The sequence below is a fragment of the Scyliorhinus torazame genome, chromosome 24 (genome assembly GCF_047496885.1).
Source record: "Scyliorhinus torazame isolate Kashiwa2021f chromosome 24, sScyTor2.1, whole genome shotgun sequence".
NCBI lineage: Eukaryota > Metazoa > Chordata > Chondrichthyes > Carcharhiniformes > Scyliorhinidae > Scyliorhinus > Scyliorhinus torazame.
Genome location: NC_092730.1, coordinates 47,613,107 through 47,632,584, shown reverse-complemented (window position 1 = coordinate 47,632,584; position 19,478 = coordinate 47,613,107). Strand labels below are relative to the sequence as shown.

General features: G+C 49.6%; 3 non-coding genes across 3 annotated transcripts; all 3 read left to right on the top strand.

Annotated features, from left to right (window-relative positions):
- Positions 1–2,051: 2,051 nt before the first annotated feature.
- Positions 2,052–2,123, top strand: trnag-ucc (transfer RNA glycine (anticodon UCC)). Its single transcript has one exon. It is a non-coding gene; the product is annotated as a tRNA-Gly (tRNA).
- Positions 2,124–6,982: 4,859 nt separating this feature from the next.
- On the top strand, positions 6,983–7,054 carry trnaw-cca (transfer RNA tryptophan (anticodon CCA)). The gene has a single exon. It is a non-coding gene; the product is annotated as a tRNA-Trp (tRNA).
- A 10,364-nt stretch (positions 7,055–17,418) lies between these two features.
- On the top strand, positions 17,419–17,490 carry trnam-cau (transfer RNA methionine (anticodon CAU)). Its single transcript has one exon. It is a non-coding gene; the product is annotated as a tRNA-Met (tRNA).
- The last annotated feature ends 1,988 nt before the right edge of the window (positions 17,491–19,478 follow it).

The window sequence follows — 19,478 nt, the reverse complement described above, 5'->3', positions numbered from 1 at the left end:
ATACCTATCATAATCTTGTATACCTCGATGAGATCACCCCTCAGTCATCTCTGTTCCTGCGTGAGAGAGAAAACAAGTCTATCCAACCTCTCTTCATATCCTAAATGTTCCATCCCAAGCAACATCCTGCTGAATCACCTCTGCACCCCATCCAGTGCAGTCACATATTTCCTATAATGTGGTGACCAGAATTGCACACAGTACCCCAACATTCTATACAACGCCACCATGACCTCTCTGCTTTTGTAATCCATGCCCCGATTGATAAAGACAAATATCTCAAATGCCTTTTCCACCACCCTATTAACCTGCCCTTCTGCCTTCAGAGATCTCTGGAAAAACACTCCAAGGTCCCTTTGTTCCTCAGGACTTCCCAGTGTCAGGCCATTAACATTAATCCTATATTAATAATATAATATTCTTTATTGTCACAAATAGGATTATATTAACACTGCAATGAAGTTACTGCGAAAACCCCCTACCAAATGATCACATCTAATTTTTCAGCGTTAAATTCCATCAGCCACTTTTCTGCCCATTTGACCATCCCGTCTGTATCTTCCTGTAACTCAAGACACTCAACCGAACTCTGAGCTTGAAACTCAGTGAAAGGATTTCACCCTCCTCTCGGAATCTGATCACCACCTCAATCCCAACATTCAGCTTGGGTGGGCAGACAAGACAACGTCCTTCCCGCAGGCCCCCCAGCACAAACTGGATAATATCCCAAACTCGTATCCTGCTCTTGTCACATTGCTCCACCACCTTGTTCTCTTCACAAAACGCCAGGAATCTCAGACCAATTCGTCAGACCTTTGATTCTCTCTTCAAACAACACCTTGTCCCTGATTAAGTCCATCCTGGGAAGAGGGGCTCGGTATTCCGAGTTTCTCTGCAGGCATCCGGTTGCTGTTGATGGACCAAAAGAGGCCTCACGCCTGAAAGAAAGCCTCTCTCACAGCCCTGCGAGCATGTCTCCATTAGACGGTGTAGTCAATACCTGCAGAGTAGATAACAATGGAGAGAAGTGTGAGCAATTTCAGCGTCACAATTCTCTGGACACAGAGCATTCAAAATATAATATTGTTGAAAATACTGAACTGATCCTCTGGGAGCAGGACTCAAGTCAAAGGGGAAAATCCAGTGGGTTTCTAGTGGAAAGATTTAACAACTGGATGATGGCAGCTAAAATCAGTACTTGCGTTACAATCTCTGTAGATATTCTACTGAATTGAAACCTGCAAAAGGCATATTTTCCGACTAGAAATCCAACACATTTCCCCCTGTTGTGGAGGAAGTTCTCAATCGCACAGGTGGTCAAACGGAATAAGGCTGGGCTGGGATTTGAGTCCAGATTTTTCTTTAGGGAACAGACACTTTACCGGACGAAGCTACAGAGTCTGTGGATGTTCAGCTAATCACAAGGGCTCTGGCTTTGATTGTCGTTGATTCGGCCAAACATTTACAGTCTGACATTAATTGACCGTGAGAATGGGCGGTGAGGGGATTCTGGAACCGCTGCAAGTCCATATGGTGTATGTACACACACTGTGCTGTTAGGGAGGGGTTCCAGGTTTGGATGGTGCCTCGCGGAGGAAAAGTCAATTTCAGGAGTGGGATTCGAGCCCTGACCTCCAGAGGAGACTGCGACCTGCGCTCAGCCATCCTGACGTATTTGAAAGGTTAGGTGCGTTTAGGCCGAAATCTGGTGCTTTTTCCGAGGGTCGGTACCGGTTCCATGGGCCGAATGGCCTCCTTCTGCATTGGAGGTATTCTATGATTACTTAAACAGGGTGAAAATGGCAGCATCAGGACACAGGACGAGTTAAGGTCTCAGGCCAGAGTAAGTGTCCTATGTAATGACACATAGAATGTACATTTATTGTGGACTGGTGCCATCTCCTGGCTGAACAGGAGCCGTGCGACACGGACACTTTCATTCAGGAGCATTTTAAATTGGAGTGAAATAACTTACGCAAAGTAAGTACTTGATAAGAAACAGTTAATCAAACTGATCTAAAGAACCAAAAGGACACGTCTTCCAACAGTGAGCGATGGTGGTATAGTGGTGAGCATAGCTGCCTTCCAAGCAGTTGACCCGGGTTCGATTCCCGGCCATCGCAATAATAAATTGAGAATTTTTGCGCCTCTTCGTGAGTTTCAAACTGAGGAAGAGAAAGTTTATCACTCAGAATTTAGACGCAAATACAGCGAGAATGAAATAAGTACTTATCGTTTTTTAACGTGGTTTCAATGTGGACAGTGTTCGACTATCCCCCCGCACCCCCCCCCGCCCCCCCGAGCCAGCCCTCAAACAAAAGTTAAAAATAACAGCATTTTTACTTCATCTTTGATGCACGATCAATTGCACAAAGACTAAAGTTGTGTACAACTGTGGCTTTATTACAGTCAGATGTGAGGCCTCCTGCTGCAGCTGGCGAAATGGCAGGGCACTGGAGGGCATGCATATTTATCCAGTTCTCACTGGGCGGAGCCAGCCGGCAGGAGCTACCGGCGAACCTGTAGTGCAGGTCCTATCTTACATCTCCTATTACAGTGGATCACCACATTCACCCTCTGTTAAAAATGAGTCCGGCGGGGGTGACATGAAAGTATATACAATTAGTGGAATTATGTACAGTGGTAGGGAAAGATAAGTCCATGTTGACGGTCAGGAGTCCGTCAAAGGTTCAGCCGGTCCGGTGCTTTGGTGCTTCGTTGGGATCGGCGTAACGGTGGCGACGAAGTCGGTGCTGGCGGAGGTGGAGGTGGCGCTGATGGCGGTGGTGGCGGTGCTGATGCTGGCCAGTCATCGGGGAACTCCAGGAGCGTGCAGAAGTCCTCTTCGTCCTCTTGTGCGGAAAAGGTGAGGGGGTCTGGTGGGTCAATATTGGCGGCATGGTGGGAGGTGGGGGGGGGGGTGGGGAGGCGCATTGGTGGTGGGGGGGGGTGTTGGGGTGGAACTTGACGGTGCCAGGTCCCTGAGTGAGACAGTATCTTGGCGGCCGTCGGGAAACAACGTCGGCATATTGAGGGTTGGCGTGAAGCAGGTGAACCCTGTCCACCAAGGGGTCCGCCTTGTGGAGTCAGGGGTGCCTACGGAGAAGGACCGGTCCTGGAGCAGCGAGCCAAGTAGGGTGCGACACACCGGATGTGGACTTCCTGGGGAAGGTAAAAACACGTTCATGGGGTGTGTTATTAGTGGTGGTGCACAATAGTGACTGGATGGAGTGCAGAGCGTCAAAGAGGACCTCCTGCCAGCGAGAGGCTGGGAGATTCCTGGACCATAGTGCCAGGGGGACGGCCCTCCAAACTGTCCCATTCTCCCGTTCTACTTGCCCGTTTCCCCGGGGGTTGTAGCTGGTCGTCATACCGGAGGCTATACCCCTGCTGAGCAGGACCTGACGCAGCTCATCGCTCATGAATGAGGATCCCCTGTCACTGTTGATTTAGGCAGGGAAACCGAACAGAGCGAAGATGGTGCTGAGGGCCTTGATGACGGTGGCAGATGTCATATCGGGGCATGGGATGGTGAAGGGGAATCTGGAGTACTCATCGACCACACTGAGAATATGGTGTTATGGTCGGTGGAGGGAGGGGCCCTTTGAAATTCACCCTTAGGCGTTCAAAGGAGTGGGAAGCCTTCACCAGGCGTGCACGGTCTGGCCGGTAGAAGTGCGGCTTGCACTCCGCACAGACCTGGCAGACCCTGGTGACTGTCCTTACTTCCTCGACGGAGTAGGGCAGTTTGCGAGCTTTGACCAGATGGTACAATCGGGTGACCTCCGGGTGACAAAGGCTGTTGTGTAGGGCCCGGAGTTGGTCCACATGTGCGCTGGCACATGTACCTCGGGAGAGGGCGTCTGGAGGCTCGTTGAGTTTACTGGGGTGATACAAGATCTCGTAATTATAGGTGGAGAGCTCGATTCTCCACCGCAAGATTTTATCATTTTTGATCTTGCCCCGCTGTGTGTTATTGAACAATAAGGCTACCGACCGTTGGTCCGTAAGGAGAGTGAATCTCTTACCAGCCAGGTAATGCCTCCAATGCCGCTTCAAACAGCTTCAACGATAGCTTGAGCCTCCTTCTCGACGGATGAGTGTCAAATTTCAGAGGCATGAAGGGTGCGGGAAAAGAATGCCACGGGTCTGCCTGCCTGGTTTTGGGTGGCGGCCAGGGCGACGTCTGAAGCGTCGCTTTCTACTTGGAAAAGCAGTGACTCATCCACTGCGCGCATCCCGGCCTTGGCGATGTCTGCTCTGATGCGGATGAATGCATGTTGTGTCTCGGCCGCAACGGGGAATTGGATGGACTGAATGAGTGGGCGGGCCTTGTCCGCATAGTTTGGGACCCACTGAGCATAGTAGGAAAAGAACCCCTGGCAGCGTTTGAGGGCCTTGGGGCAGTGGGGGAGGGGAAGATCCATGAGGGGGCGCATGCGCTCGGGGTCGGGCCCGAGAAGACCATTTTGGACTACATAGCCAAGAATGGCTAACCGGGTCATGCTGAACACACACTTCTCTTTGTTGTAGGTCAGATTGAGAAGGGTGGCAGTGCGGAGGAATTTATCGAGGTTGGCATCATGGTCCTGCTGGTCATGGCCGCAGATGGTGACATTATCTAAGTACGGAAAGGTGGCCCACAAACCGTACTGGTCGACAACTTGGTCCATCTCTTTTTGGAAGACCGAGATCCCATTTGTGACACCGAAAGGGACCCTAAGGAAGTGGTCGAGGCGACTGTCCCCCTCGAGGGCAGTGTATGGCCGGTCTGACCTCCAGATGGTGAGCTGGTGGTAGGCGGATTTCAGGTCAATTGTTGAGAAGACCCGGAATTGCGCAATCTGATTGACCATATCAGATATGCGTGGGAGTGGGTACGCGTCAAGCTGCATGTACCGATTGATGGTCTGGCTGTAGTCCACGACCATCCTGTGTTTCTCCCCAGTTTTAACCACTACCACTGGGGCTCTCCAGGGGCTGTTGCTGGCCTCGATAATACCCTCCTTAAGCAGCCGCTGGACTTCGGACCTGATGAAGGTCTTGTCCTGGGTGCTGTGCCGTCTGCTCTTAGTGGCAACGGGCTTGCAATCTGCAGTTAGATTTGCGAAAAGGGAGGGGGGATAGACCTTGAGGGTCGCGAAGCCGCAAACGCTAAGGGGGGGTAAGGGCCCGCCGAATTTGAGGGTGAGGCTCTGGAGGTTGTACTGGAAGTCCAGGCCCAACATGAGTGCAGCGCAGAGATTAGGAAGGACATAGAGTCGGAAGTTACTAAATTCTACGCCCTGGACCGTGAGGGTGACTGTATAGAAGCCTCGGATTGGGACGGAGTGGGATCTGGAGGCTAGGGAGATCCTTTGATTGGCCGGCTGGAACGCGAGGGAGCAGCGCCTTACCGTATCTGGGTGAACGAAGCTTTCGGTGATCCCGGAGTCCATCAGGAACGAGGTCGTGTGGCCGTTGATTTTAACCGTCGTCGACATGGTGGCCAGGTTGTGCGGGAAATATTGGTCCTGCATCACCGAAGCGAGCTGCGGGTAACCATCGGATGCTTCGGGTGGCGAGCAGGTGCGGTTCCGATGTCGAGATATCCGGGGACCCTGTGGGGAACAAGATGGCGGCGCCAATGGTGTGCACATTGCGGGGTCGGGACAAGATGGCGGCGCCCATGGTGCACCTGGCATGGTGGAGAGGGCGATTGTGGGCGCGATCGCAGCGACTGCGCCGGCCTGGCACACAGCCACGAAGTGTCACTTTTTACTGCAGGCTTTACAAACTGCAGTGCGGGCCGGGCAGTGTTGGTGGGCGTGCTTCTGCTGACCACAGAAGTAGCAGCGGGGACCTCCGGGGTGCGTGGATCGGCGTGCGGTGCAGGCGTATTGCGAAGGCAGGGCCCCCGCTGAGGAGGTCATCGGCGGGGTCCAGGAGGGGGAGGAAGGGGTGGAAGGGTGGGCAGCACGGCGGGAGAGGTACGATTGTACATTATGGGATGCGACCGTTATGGAGAGCGCTAAGGTTTTCATCTCCGTAAGTTCAAGCATGGCCCCTTCCAGCAATCATTCTTGGATGCGGTCCAACGCAATCCCCATCATGAAGGCATCGCGCATGAGGAGATTCGCGTATTCAGCGGCCATGGCGGCCTGACAGTCACAGTCCCGGACAAGTGGAATTAGGGCCCGCCAGAAGTCTTCGATGGACTCACCAGGTAGCTGCGAGCGGGTGGCAAGTACATGCCTGGCGAAGAGCATGTTTGCCTTCTGTGTGTAGTGTTCTTTGAAGAGTTCCATTGCTTTTGTGTAAGTCATGGCACCTTGGATCAACGGGAACACGCAGGAGCTCAGTCTGGAGTACAGGACGTTTATCTTCTGAGCCTCCGTCGGCACGGGGTCCGCCGCATTGATGTAAGCCTCGAAACATGCTAGCCAGTGAGTAAAGTATTTCCTACCGTCGGGCGAGTGAGGATCCAGCTGCAGGCGATCGGGGTTAATTCGGCTATCCATTCTGTGGGAAATCTGACTGTAATAAGTTGATGCACGATCAATTGCACAAAGACTAAAGTTGTGTACAACTGTGGCTTTATTACAGTCAGATGCGAGGCCTCCTGCTGCAGCTGGCGAAATGGCAGGGCACTGGAGGTCATGCATATTTATACAGTTCTCCCTGGGCGGAGCCAGCAGGCAGGAGCTACCGGCGAACCTGTAGTGCAGGCCCTTCCTTACATCTCCTATTGCAGTGGATCACCACAACCCCCATGAGGGGACCAAACAGAGACACAAGAGATACGTTACAGACCAGGATTGGATTTGAAGCCACGTGTACAGAGCACAATGGATTATTGTGCATCCCCTTAACCACGTGGTACAGCTGCTTTACTTCAGGGCCCTTGAATATCCCTCAATCGAACTTCTTTGCGTTTCTTTCGCACAGTTGGGTATAAATAAAACATAAATCTATGAGGAGAAACCCGCAATGGTCCGCACTTGGGCTTGTGGCGCAACGGTAGCGCGTCTGACTCCAGATCAGAAGGCTGCGTGTTCAAATCACGTCAGGCTCAGGGGGATTTTCTGCCGCTGGTTCCAGGAATTTCTCTCCGTGAGAATGTTCCCGAAATGACTCCGTTCAAAGCCACAATGCTGGTAAATGTTTGCGGATATTTCAGATTGACCCGCTCAGTTCGTATTTTTGAGCAGTTTAATCAAACATGCGGAGACTCGGATAGCTCAGTCAGTAGAGCATGTGACTCTACCTCCCAGTTGGCCGCGTCCATATTATTATCAGAGAATATTGAACCAACTGTGCTAACATTGTGCTACCGTGCTGTCCAAACAGTTGGTTCAATCTCACTGCTCGTGGATGACACCAGAACAACTGGGCAGTTCAAAACAAGGATGTCGCTCTTTTTCGGACGGAGATGATGAGATTTCTCCCTCTCAGAGAGTTTTGCGACTTTGGAACTCTGCCTCAGAAGGCCGCGGATGCGGGACATTGATTATTTTTAAGGCGCAGATGGGGAAATTCTTGTTCAGCAAATAAATCAAAGGTTTATCGGGGTTGCATACAACCATTGCATTCAGCCAGTTACCTGGGTGCACAAGCGTGCGGTTTTTTAAAAATGTCGTTTTCATTTCTTTACTTGTTCTCCTCTGATATATTCGCTGCAATAATTTATCTGGGCACAAAGCACGGTAGCACAAGTGGCTAGCACTGTGGCTTCACAGTGCCAGGGTACCAGGTTCGATTCACTGCCTGTGCGGAGTCTGCAACCTCTGCCCCTGTCTGCGTGGGTTTCCTCCGGGTGCTCCGGGTTCCTCCCGCAGTTCAAAGACGTGCATTAGGTGGATTGGATAAATTACCCTTAGTGCCCATATGGGACCAGTCTTTATAAATAGAAGCGTCATCCCGGCCCTGGGTCACCGCCCGCCTGGAGTTTGCTCATTCTTCCCATGTGTGCGTGGGTTTCACCCCCGCAACCCAAAGATGTGCAAAGTATGTGGATTGGCCACGCAAAATTGGCCCTTAATTGGGAATAAAATATTTGGGTACTCTCAATTTATACAGAATTAAATAAATAAATAGAAACGCCGAGCACAAAGGCAAGGCCGCGATGGAGATTCTTCATAAAATGCTGCAACAGAAATAGACAATGTTGGATAACTCGGCTGGTCTGGCAGCATCTGTGGAGAGAGAAACAGAGTTACAGTTTCCAGTCCAGTCTGACCCTGCTTCCCATTCTCTGTTTCCCGCTCCACAGATGCTGCCAGGTCTGCTGAGATTTTCCAGCTCTGGGCGACTGACATGGGCACGGTGGGCGGAATGGCCGAACCATTTTATGATTCTATAATTCTAATCTGTTCTCGTAATTCAAACCTTCTATGCTTGTATCATTCTGGTGAATCTGCATTGCCGCCGCTACATTAAGTTTCTGAATACATTTTTGGACTCCCCTCATTCCCTCCTCCAGCAGATTTTTGCCGGGTAAATATCCTGATTCCTGAAACTCCTCATTCTCTCGAACAATGAAATGTCGCTTGGCTTTGACACTACCCAATAGACAGAGTGGTTCCGACCTCACTACCCGATCAATGCATCTCAATCGGAACAAGACTGAATTTTAATTCTCGCGCTTCCAACACAACTCGATGCAATCCGGCCTCACAACTTGGACTGGATTGACACATCAGTGACTGCAGACCATCTTGGAAAAATGAGTCCCACTGGGAGAAAGCAGGATGGAAAATCGACAATGATGGGTTTCGAACCCACGCACGGAAAGCTCAATGGATTAGCAATCCGTCCCCTTAACTACTCGGCCACCTCATCTCAAAATCAAAGGCCTATCAGGTACAAATAACCATTGTATTCAGCCAGCTGCGCGGATCCACAAATTCAGAATCCCACACCATGATCAAACGACCTTTAAATACCCTGTCCGTTTCTTCACGTGTTCTGCACTGATATATTCGCTGCAATAACTTCCCGGGAGCTCAAACCTCCTCCCGATTTCAGTCAATGACACCATCCGGTCTCGTCCGGATTTTTGAACCCGGGACCTCTGGCGTTTTATCGCAGCTGAGAATCAATGGCAATGTCAGGAGTGGGATTGAACCCTCGTCTCCAGAGGAGACTGACACCTGATGTATCCAAACGATTCGGAGATGATGGGGCCGTGTTGGGGTGCTCTTTCCGAGGGTCAGTGCAGACTGGATGGGCCGAATGGTCTCCTCCTGCACTGGAGGCATTCTATGATTACTTAACCAGGGTGCAAGCGGCAGCATCAGGACACAAGGACAAGGTAAGGTCTCAGGCCAGAGCAAGAGTCCCATGTAATGACACACAGAACATCAGAAATAAATACTTTTATTGTGGACTGATGCCATCTCCTGGCTGACGGGGAGCAGTGCGACACGGACACTTTCATTCAGGAGCATTTTAAATTGGAGTGAAATAACATAAACATAGTAAGACGTTGTTTACGAAACAATTTATCAAACTAATACAAAGCATCAAAAGGACTCAACATTCGGCAGTAAGTGATGGGGGGATACTGGTGAGCATCGCTGCCTTCCAAGCAGTTTATCCGGGTACGATTCCCGGCCATCGCAATAATAATTTGGTCGGAGGCGTTTGCGTGATTTCCTGTGTTTCGAGCTGAGGAAGAGAGCTGGAGAAAGTGAGGTGGCTGGAGGCAGGAATCTCCGCTTGTTCTAAATAGTCTGGTTGGATTGTTCACATCCGTCCGAGTGGCGAAACTGTGATCTCGGTTTCTATAGTGGTTTATTATTGGATATTGTTATATATGCTTATTACCCCTCTGTGGGGTATTCCTGGAAGTTATTATATAAACTTTTCACGTTCTCGCTGTTAAAGGATTTGAAAACACTGAAAAACTCCCGGTTTGATCTTTACCAAATGACATGACTGTGTTAATAAAACATAACCCATTCCAGTCAGTGGAGATGTGATATTGGCACCAATAATACTCACACACCACAGCAGATGTTGTCTGTTTTCCTCAGAGAGAGTCAATTGAAGAGCTTCCATATTTTGTTACTTTGAGCTTCCCTATTTTGTTACTTTGAGCTTCACAGTGATGTAATGCTGTCTGCTTCATTCCTGGCGCAAATGTCCGGATCACATTGGATGCAACACTTTGATACTAATCTACTGAAAAGAAAAGGCGGATGTGCCGCAGAGTGATAGCGTCACGTTTAATTTTGGGGTGACTGAGAATATCAATAAAAGAGGATGGCTTCGATCCATCGACCTCTGGGTTATGGGACCAGCACGCTTCCGCTGCGCCACTCTGTTTTTAGATCTGCCGTGTTCGCAATTGCTGTTCTGCGGCAGCCACCATAACTTTTTTTTTCTTAAACGAGAACCACGTGTTGTGAAGCTCACCTTGGCTGGACAATAACACGGAACATCAGCACGGCTGTAACAGACAAGAAAGACACACAGTAAAGCAGGAAGAGACTATCAGGACACACACACAATGACACACAGAAAAGGTGCCGAGCAAACCAGCAAGATACTGAGATGGAAAAACTGATTATTTAGCAAAAAGGGATTTTCTGTTCCACAAAGATAGGCAATTAAATGTTTTTCCTGCTGTGTAACTGAGCTCTCTGCTGTCTGCTGTGTAACTGTGCTCTCTGCTGTGTAACTGTGCTCTCTGCTGTGTAACTGTGCTCTCTGCTGTGTAACTGTGCTCTCTGCTGTCTGCTGTGTAACTGAGCTCTCTGCTGTGTAACTGAGCTGTCTGCTGTGTAACTGTGCTCTCTGCTGTGTAACTGTTCTCTCTGTTGTGTAACTGAGCTCTCTGCTGTGTAACTGAGCTCTCTGCTGTGTAACTGAGCTCTCTGCTGTCTGCTGTGTAACTGTGCTCTCTGCTGTGTAACTGAGCTCTCTGCTGTGTAACTGAGCTCTCTGCTGTGTAACTGAGCTCTCTGCTGTGTAACTGAGCTCTCTGTTGTGTAACTGAGCTCTCTGCTGTGTACCTGAGCTCTCTGCTGTGTAACTGAGCTCTCTGCTGTGTAACTGAGCTCTCTGCTGTGTAACTGTGCTCTCTGCTGTGTAACTGAGTTCTCTGCTGTGAAACTGTGCTCTCTGCTGTCTGCTGTGTAACTGTGCTCTCTGCTGTGTAACTGTGCTCTCTGCTGTGTAACTGTGCTCTCTGCTGTGTAACTGTGCTCTCTGCTGTCTGCTGTGTAACTGAGCTCCCTGCTGTGTAACTGTGCTCTCTGCTGTGTAACTGTGCTCTCTGCTGTGTAACTGTGCTCTCTGCTGTGTAACTGTGCTCTCTGCTGTCTGCTGTGTAATTGAGCTCTCTGCTGTGTAACTGAGCTCTCTGCTGTGTAACTGTGCTCTCTGCTGTGTAACTGTTCTCCCTGTTGTGTAACTGAGCTCTCTGCTGTGTAACTGAGCTCTCTGCTGTGTAACTGAGCTCTCTGCTGTGTAACTGTGCTCTCTGCTGTGTAACTGTGCTCTCTGCTGTCTGCTGTGTAACTGTGCTCTCTGCTGTGTAACTGAGCTCTCAGCTGTGTAACTGAGCTCTCTGCTGTGTAACTGAGCTCTCTGCTGTGTAACTGAGCTCTCTGCTGTGTAACTGAGCTCTCTGCTGTGTAACTGTGCTCTCTGCTGTGTAACTGTGCTCTCTGCTGTGTAACTGAGCTCTCTGCTGTCTGCTGTGTAACTGAGCTCTCTGCTGTGTAACTGTGCTCTCTGCTGTGTAACTGAGCTCTCTGCTGTGTAACTGAGCTCTCTGCTGTCTGCTGTGTAACTGAGCTCTCTGCTGTGTAACTGAGCTCTCTGCTGTGTAACTGAGCTCTCTGCTGTGTAACTGTGCTCTCTGCTGTGTAACTGAGCTCTCTGCTGTCTGCTGTGTAACTGAGCTCCCTGCTGTGTAACTGAGCTCTCTGCTGTGTAACTGTGCTCCCTGCTGTGTAACTGAGCTCTCTGCTGTGTAACTGTGCTCTCTGCTCTCTGCTGTGTAACTGTGCTCCCTGCTGTGTAACTGAGCTCTCTGCTGTGTAACTGTTCTCTCTGTTGGAACCGTGACTCTGCCGGTGACAGATCTTCACTGTGGTTGTGCTAATCATTCCCTGTTGTGGAAATGTGTTCCCAGTTGTGGAAATATGATCCGCCTGCAGCAGAACCTTTCTGCGCCATTACTGAGATGAAATTTCAATTCCAGATTAATTAAATCTTGTCACGAAAGATTAGTTCAGGCCTCTGGATTCCCAGTCCAGGAACATAACCTTGTGTTCCTGTTATCAAATCAGTTCGTTCAGCTCAACACTCTCAGATTACAATATGGAAGCGCCCAACGTGGGTCTGGAACCCACGACCCTGGGATTAGGAGTCCCATGCATGAGGGCAGCACGGTACCATTGTGGATAGCACAATTGTTTCACAGCTCCAGGGTCCCAGGTTCGATTCCGGCTTGGGTCACTGTCTGTGCGGAGTCTGCACATCCTCCCCGTGTGTGCGTGGGTTTCCCCCGGGTGCTCCGGTTTCCTCCCACAGTCCAAAGATGTGCAGGTTAGGTGAATTGGCCATGGTAAATTGCCCTTCGTCTCCAAAATTGCCCTTCGTGTTGGGTGGGGTTACTGGGTTATGGGAATAGGGTGGAGGTGTTGACCTTGGGTAGGGTGCTCTTTCCAAGAGCCGGTGCAGACTCGATGCAATTCTATGACAATCTATGATGCTCTACCGACTAAACTAGCCGGGCTGATGTCCAAAATACCATTAACCCTCTTCCTGAGGAGATTAGAATTTGCTAAGCAGCGAACTTTGTGTCAAACCGTTTACTAAAAATCGATTAATTCTACAGTCACAGTCGTTGGGAGCAGGGCTCAAACCTGCTGGGGAAAGTCCAACACCTTAACCACTCGACCATCGCAGCTCGGTTCAGTAGGTCATTCTTCATTAAACATTATAAAACATACAAAACATTATAAAACCGGCCTGGAATCACTCCAGGAAGTTCTTGCATTCCTGCGATGAACGGTGCCCCGGTGGTTATGTGAGGAGCGGTTGAATCTACCTTAAAATGACCATTGGATTTGGAGAGAAGCCTTGAGAGACTCGAAGAGGGCGGAGGTCTAGTTCGTCCACAGGGCAGCTATATTCTGTCAGGTAAGAGGGGATGGAGGCTAGGCCAGTAGCATGCTCCTCCTGTAGGATGTGGGTAATGAGGTCACCTGATGAACTTGATTTCACGGCTGGGCGGCCGGCTCTGGAAAGACAAAACCTGCCAGCAGTGCCCCAGATGAAGCTGGCGTCTGTTTTAGAGATTATGAAGCCGCATGTTTTCATGGTGCCAAACTCCTGCCCAGAGCTGGTGTCGTGATTTAAATCGATTATCAGTCAGAGGATTAGGAATATCGGTATAGAGATTGGTGCAAGAAGATTCACTCCTCAGGCCTGTTGAACTCCGAATCTAAACTCCTCCTAGTTCCGGATACACTGAATGAATCATCAGGTCACCCTCAGTAAGTGGCCCAACGCGGAGACGCAGGAAATGGATCATCGACGAGGTTGGATTCAAACCCGCAGATGCAAAGCACAATGGATTAGCAGCGCATCGCCATCACCTCTCGGCCAACTCACCATATGACCTGACTTCACCAAACCACCTCATGGATGTTTAATATCCACAATAACTAACGGAAGAAGGTCGTCTTTGTGCATTGGTCCAGATGTGCAGCCAGATGTGAAGTGTTGGGAATGTTGTTTCTGTCAGCAAATTACATTTCCATCATATCAGCTGAAGGATTGTTCTGAATGGACTGATGGGAAACACTTCAACACCATGTTAAACATGTTTCTACACATTGTAAATAAAACACCGCGGAAAGTCTGAAAGATACAAACATTTGATCGCATCATGATGAAGATCAGTCAGACGCCTTAAACATCCCAGTCAATGTCGGAGTTCTGACGATTCTAATTTGTTATCCAGAGAATCCCTGCAGGACATTCGGCCTCTTGAGTCTGCACCGAACGTCCGAAAGTAACCGGAGGAAACCCACGCAGACACCGGGTGAACGCGCAGACTCCGCACAGGCAGCTCCCTGGAGCTGTGAAGCAACGGTGCTAACCACTGTGCTACCGTGCTGCCTACAGTGCGAGTAGGTTTCGAATCTGTGCGGGGGAACCCCATTTGATTGCAAGTACCAAGCCACAGCCACTCCGCTAACTGAACTACGTTTAACAAGACATTCATTGACAATTTATGCGATAGAAACCCAACCTGGAATCACTCCAGGAAGTTATTGCTTTCATGCGATGACGGGTCTCCCAGTCTGTCTGTGAGAAGGGATAGAATCTCCGCGGAAAAAGACCATTGGATTTGGAGTCTGTCATAATATCCACTCATGTATATAATGAGATGCAGACAGTCAGTGATGGACACACAGGATGACCAGTAAGCACAACACAGTGCAGCCAATCACCAAACAGGACACTACCACTATAAAGCCAGAGGGCACTAGGTTTCCCGCTCTCTCTGGACCCAGCCACTGAGACAGTCAGAGTCCACGAGCTAGCAAGTGCAAACACCATGCGGTAGCTAGTAAGTCTGATCAGGCTACTACAAGGTCTCCAGTCAGTTCAGTATAGTGTCGACCCACAGCTGAATATGTGTATCAGTTCTATCGTTGAATAAAACAGTGTTGGATTTTCTCCAGTGTTCGACGCCTGTTTTTAGCTTCCCTGCATCGAGTGCAGTCCACATTGAGCCTACCTGCCTAACACATCATGGTAACAGAGTGATACTGATCTTGACGGACCTACCTCGAGTGAATCAGCATTGACCAGGAAGCAGCCATCCGGTGAAATGGAAAACACCAGCCTCCTCCGCAGCTCCGCATCTCCAGCAACCTTGGCGCCAATTGGAAAATCTTCAAGCAAAAGTTCCTCCTGTACATCGAGGCCTCCGACCTCGAAGCAACATCGGATGCCAGAAAGATCACATTATTTCTCTCCACCGTGGGGGACCACGCCATCCACATCTACAACTCCCTTACGTTCGCTGCCGGCGAAGACAAAACAAAATTCAAAACAGTCCTGCTGAGGTTTGACAGCCACTGCGACACTGAGGTGAATGAGAGCTTTGAATGGTACTTTTTCCAGCAGAGGCTTCAGGGTAAGAATGAACCTTTTCAGTCCTTCGTGACCCATCTCCGCGTCCTAGCGCAGTCATGTAACTATGACTCGACGGCTGATTCCATGATCCGGGATCAGATCGTTTTCGGGGTCCACTTCAACTCCCTTCGGCAGCAGCTCCTGAAAGTCAAACAGTTGACCCTCTCAGTTGCTATCGAGACATGCGTTATCCATGAGCATGCTAAGAATCGTTATCCCACATCAGGGCGGCAGAAACGGCAAAACTGGCCTCCCACGAGGCGGAACGGGTGCAGGCCATTGTTCAAATGCAGGGCCTGAGCATCGAGGAGAGTGGTCACTTTGTGCACTTTTCCCGGGTCCCTGCGCATGTGCGCCATGACCGAGTGGACGACGAGGCCGAAAACACGACTGCACAGGTGCGTACGTCGACCGACCGCACTGCGCATGCATGATGGTGCACGGAATGCCCTGTCGGCGGCGTCATGACATCTCCGAATTGTGGCTCCACCCACTTAAAGCGGAAATGTCCGGCAAAAGGATGCCGGTGTCTACAGTGTGGCAAGCTTGGCCACTATGCAGCCCTTTGCAGATCTGCTCCACCGCTCAGCAGCCAGCGATCCCTGCTGCGGCGCAGAAGTGTCCGCTCAATACAACAAGGCATGCCAGATTCCGATCCCGACAGCCCAACAGACCCTGATGCTGAGTGCGTCAGGTCCCCATACCGGGTGGGCATCATAACTACACATGCGCTGCCTTCCACCACAACGCGGAACGCCTCTCGATCCTCAGTGTGGATCGACGAGTGGTGTGCTGTCCACACAATTAATGAAATGAAAACGAAATTAAATGAAATGAGACAAGGCTTGCATCCGATTCAAACTTCACACCGGCGCATCAGCGAACCTCATCTCAAAATCCGGCCTCGACACCATGCGCGCCAGACCAAGCATTCTTCCACCGGCCTGCCAGTTCCTTGACTACAATGGCAATGCCATAGCTGCCAGTGGTTCCTGTCAACTAGGGGTATCCAACAAGGCGACACGGCAACACTGTGGTTTGAAATCGTCGGGCCTGACAGAGCGTCCCTGCTCGGTGCTCGAGCTCCTGAACCTGGTTCAGCGAGTCCACGCCACGTCATCATCACCGGCGACGGCCTCGCCAGCAAGTTGCAAGCCTATTTATATTCTCACTCACACCAAACGGAAACAAGTCGCTATTTGTCAGCAGCACACCTGCCTTCTTCTTTATAACAGGAAGATCCAATACCTCCTTTTCAATGGAAATGCGTTGGTCTCAGGACATGAGATTCCAGCTTAAATATGCACTGCAAGACCCCACCGGCAGAAGCCCAGTTCATGACTCGATAATCTGCTTCGGTGAGTCTGGTTGAGGAATTAATAGTGATCCCAAGAGAAGGGTAAAATTCGTCTTCTCTTGTAAATAGTCTGGCAGGTTGGATTGTTCACATCCGTCCGAGAGGGGAAGTTGGGGACTCGGTTTCTATTGTGATTCATTGCTCGATAAAGCTTTATTTCCTTATTGCCCCCTGTGAGTTATTAGTGGATATCGTTATATATCTATATTGCCCCTCTGTGGGGTACTACTGGATAACGTTTCCCGAGCAGCTTTGACTAAGGGTCACCTGGACTAGAAACCTTAGCTCATTTCTCTCCCTCCAGATGCTGTCAGATCTGTTGAGACTTTAAAGCATTTTCTCTGTGGTTCCCTATGTGTGAGCTTTACAATGTTGTAATGTGTCATGCTGTCTCTTTCATTCTTGGGACTAATGTCGGGATGAGACTGCAAAATATTATCTGATAGCTATTTGCTGCAAAGCAAACAGGAACGTGTGTTCTGTTTACTTTTGGCGTGAGGGAGAATGTAAATAGCAGAGAATACCCTCGATTCCTCGACCTCGGGCTAATGGCCCAGCACGCTTCCGCTGCGCACTCTGCTCCTTAAACCAGGAGCTACAACATTACTGCCCTGCGGTAACCACAAGATTATTCACTTCCTCATTTTTTTCTTTCAACAAGAATACACGTTTGAGCACACTGATTCTGGTCAGCACAGTTCAGATACTTTACTTTCGTGCGGAATGGCTGTTCTGTGAAGGTGATGTGATTTCTTCTGTGACGTTGTTCTGATGGGAAAGTGGGGAGTGACTGGAATCACCTTTATAAAATGAAGTTCGGGGCGGCAGTTTCATCTCTCTGGGAACATTGATCACGCAGTTACAGACTTCCTCAAACTTTGCCTCAAGTCCGACCACAAAAACAAAGAGCACCGAGCAGAGTGGCGCAGCGGAAGCGTGCTGGGCCCATAACCCAGAGGTCGATGGATCGAAACCATCCTCTGCTATTCATATTCTCAATCACACCAAACGGAAAAACGTTGCTATTTGTCAGCAGCACATCTGCCTTTTTCTTTATTGGTACCAAAGTTTTGCTTTCAGTCTTATCCACTCTTTGACACCTGTTCTTCAGCTAGCCACAGTACAGTCGAGGTGACTAAGTTGACTTCTCCCTGAACACTCTTCTGCCGCCTCTACTGGATGAACGTTCACCTGATTTGACACTGGAGGGGTTCTTCGGCTACTTGTCTGTGAGAGCAGCACCGGAAGCAGCTGTGGAGAGAGATTGCAGTCGCCAGAATGCAACTCTCCAATTAAATACTTCACGTCGCTCAGATCTTAGACTTTCAATACCTTCGTCTGAGGAACAGGTAGAGCGGTATATCGGACCTTGCTGATTAGAGGAAACTGATCAATGCAGCAATGAGAAGCTCCTTAACCACCAGCGGTTTGGACAAGGATGGCACTCAGATACAGGACTGTGGCTGGGGTTCAAAAGTAGGGAAAGCATGTCTTGTTTGAAATGTAATAAAGATGAAGACAGACTTTAAGTCGATTTGTGCACGGATCTCAGTTTCTGCGTCAACGCATCAGGAAGGCCTAGCGGTCTAAGGCGCTGCGTTCAGGTCGCAGTCTCTTCTGGAGGCGTGGGTTCGAATCCAACTCTTGATATTGCCTTTTCCTCCACGAGGTTAAATTTCTCCAGCAAGATTTTCAACCTCAGGAAGATCCAATTCCTCCCTTTCAATGGAAAAGCGTTGGTCTCAGGACATGAGATTCCAGCTTAAATATGCACAGCAAGACCCCACCGGCAGAAGCCCAGCTCATGACTCGACAATCTGCTTCGGTGAGTCTGGTTGAGGAATTCATATTGATCCAAACAGAAGGGTAAAATTCGTCTTCTCTTGTAAATAGTCTGGCTAGTTGGGTTGTTCACATCCGTCCAAGAGGGGACGTTGGGAACTCGGCTTCTATTGCGATTCCTTGCTCGATAAAGCTTCATTTCCTTATTGGCCCCCCGTGAGTTATTACTGGATATCGCTATAGACCTATATTGCCCCTCTGTGGGGTACTACTGGATAATGCTTTCCGTGCAGTTTTGACTAAGGGTCACCTGGACACGAAACGTCAGCTCATTTCTCTCCCTCCAGATGCTGTCAGATCTGCTGAGACTTTAAAGCATTTTCTCTGTTGTTCCCTATGTGTGAGCATTACAATGTTGTAATGTGTCATGCTGTCTCTTTCATTCTTGGGACTAATGTCGGGATGAGACTGCAAGAAAGTTTCTGATAGCTATTTGCTGCAAAGCAAACAGGAACGCGTGTTATGTTTACTTTTTTTGTGAGGGAGAATGCAAATAGCAGAGAATACCCTCGATTCCTCGACCTCGGGCTAATAGCCCTGCACGCTTCCGCTGCGCACTCTGCTCCTTAAACCAGGAGCTACAACATTACTGCCCTGCAGTAACCACACAATTATTCACTTCCTCATTTTTTTCTTTCAACAAGAACACACGTTTGAGCACACTGATACTGGTCAGCACAGTTCAGATAATTTACTTTCGTGCGGAATGGTTGTTCTGTGGAAGGTGATGTGATTTCTTCTGTGACGTTGTTCTGATGGGAAAGTGGGGAGTGACTGGAATCACCTTTATAAAATGAAGTTCGGGGCGGCAGTTTCATCTCTCTGGGAACATTGATCACGCAGCTACAGACTTCCTCAAACTTTGCCTCAAGTCCGACCACAAAAATAAAGAGCACCGAGCAGAGTGGCGCAGCGGAAGCGTGCTGGGCCCATAACCCAGAGGTCGGTGTATCGAAACCATCCTCTGCTATTCATATTCTCAATCACACCAAACGGAAAAACGTTGCTATTTGTCAGCAGCACATCTGCCTTTTTCTTTATTGGTACCAAAGTTTTGCTTTCAGTCTTATCCACTCTTTGACACCTGTTCTTCAGCTAGCCACAGTACAGTCGAGGTGACTAAGTTGACTTC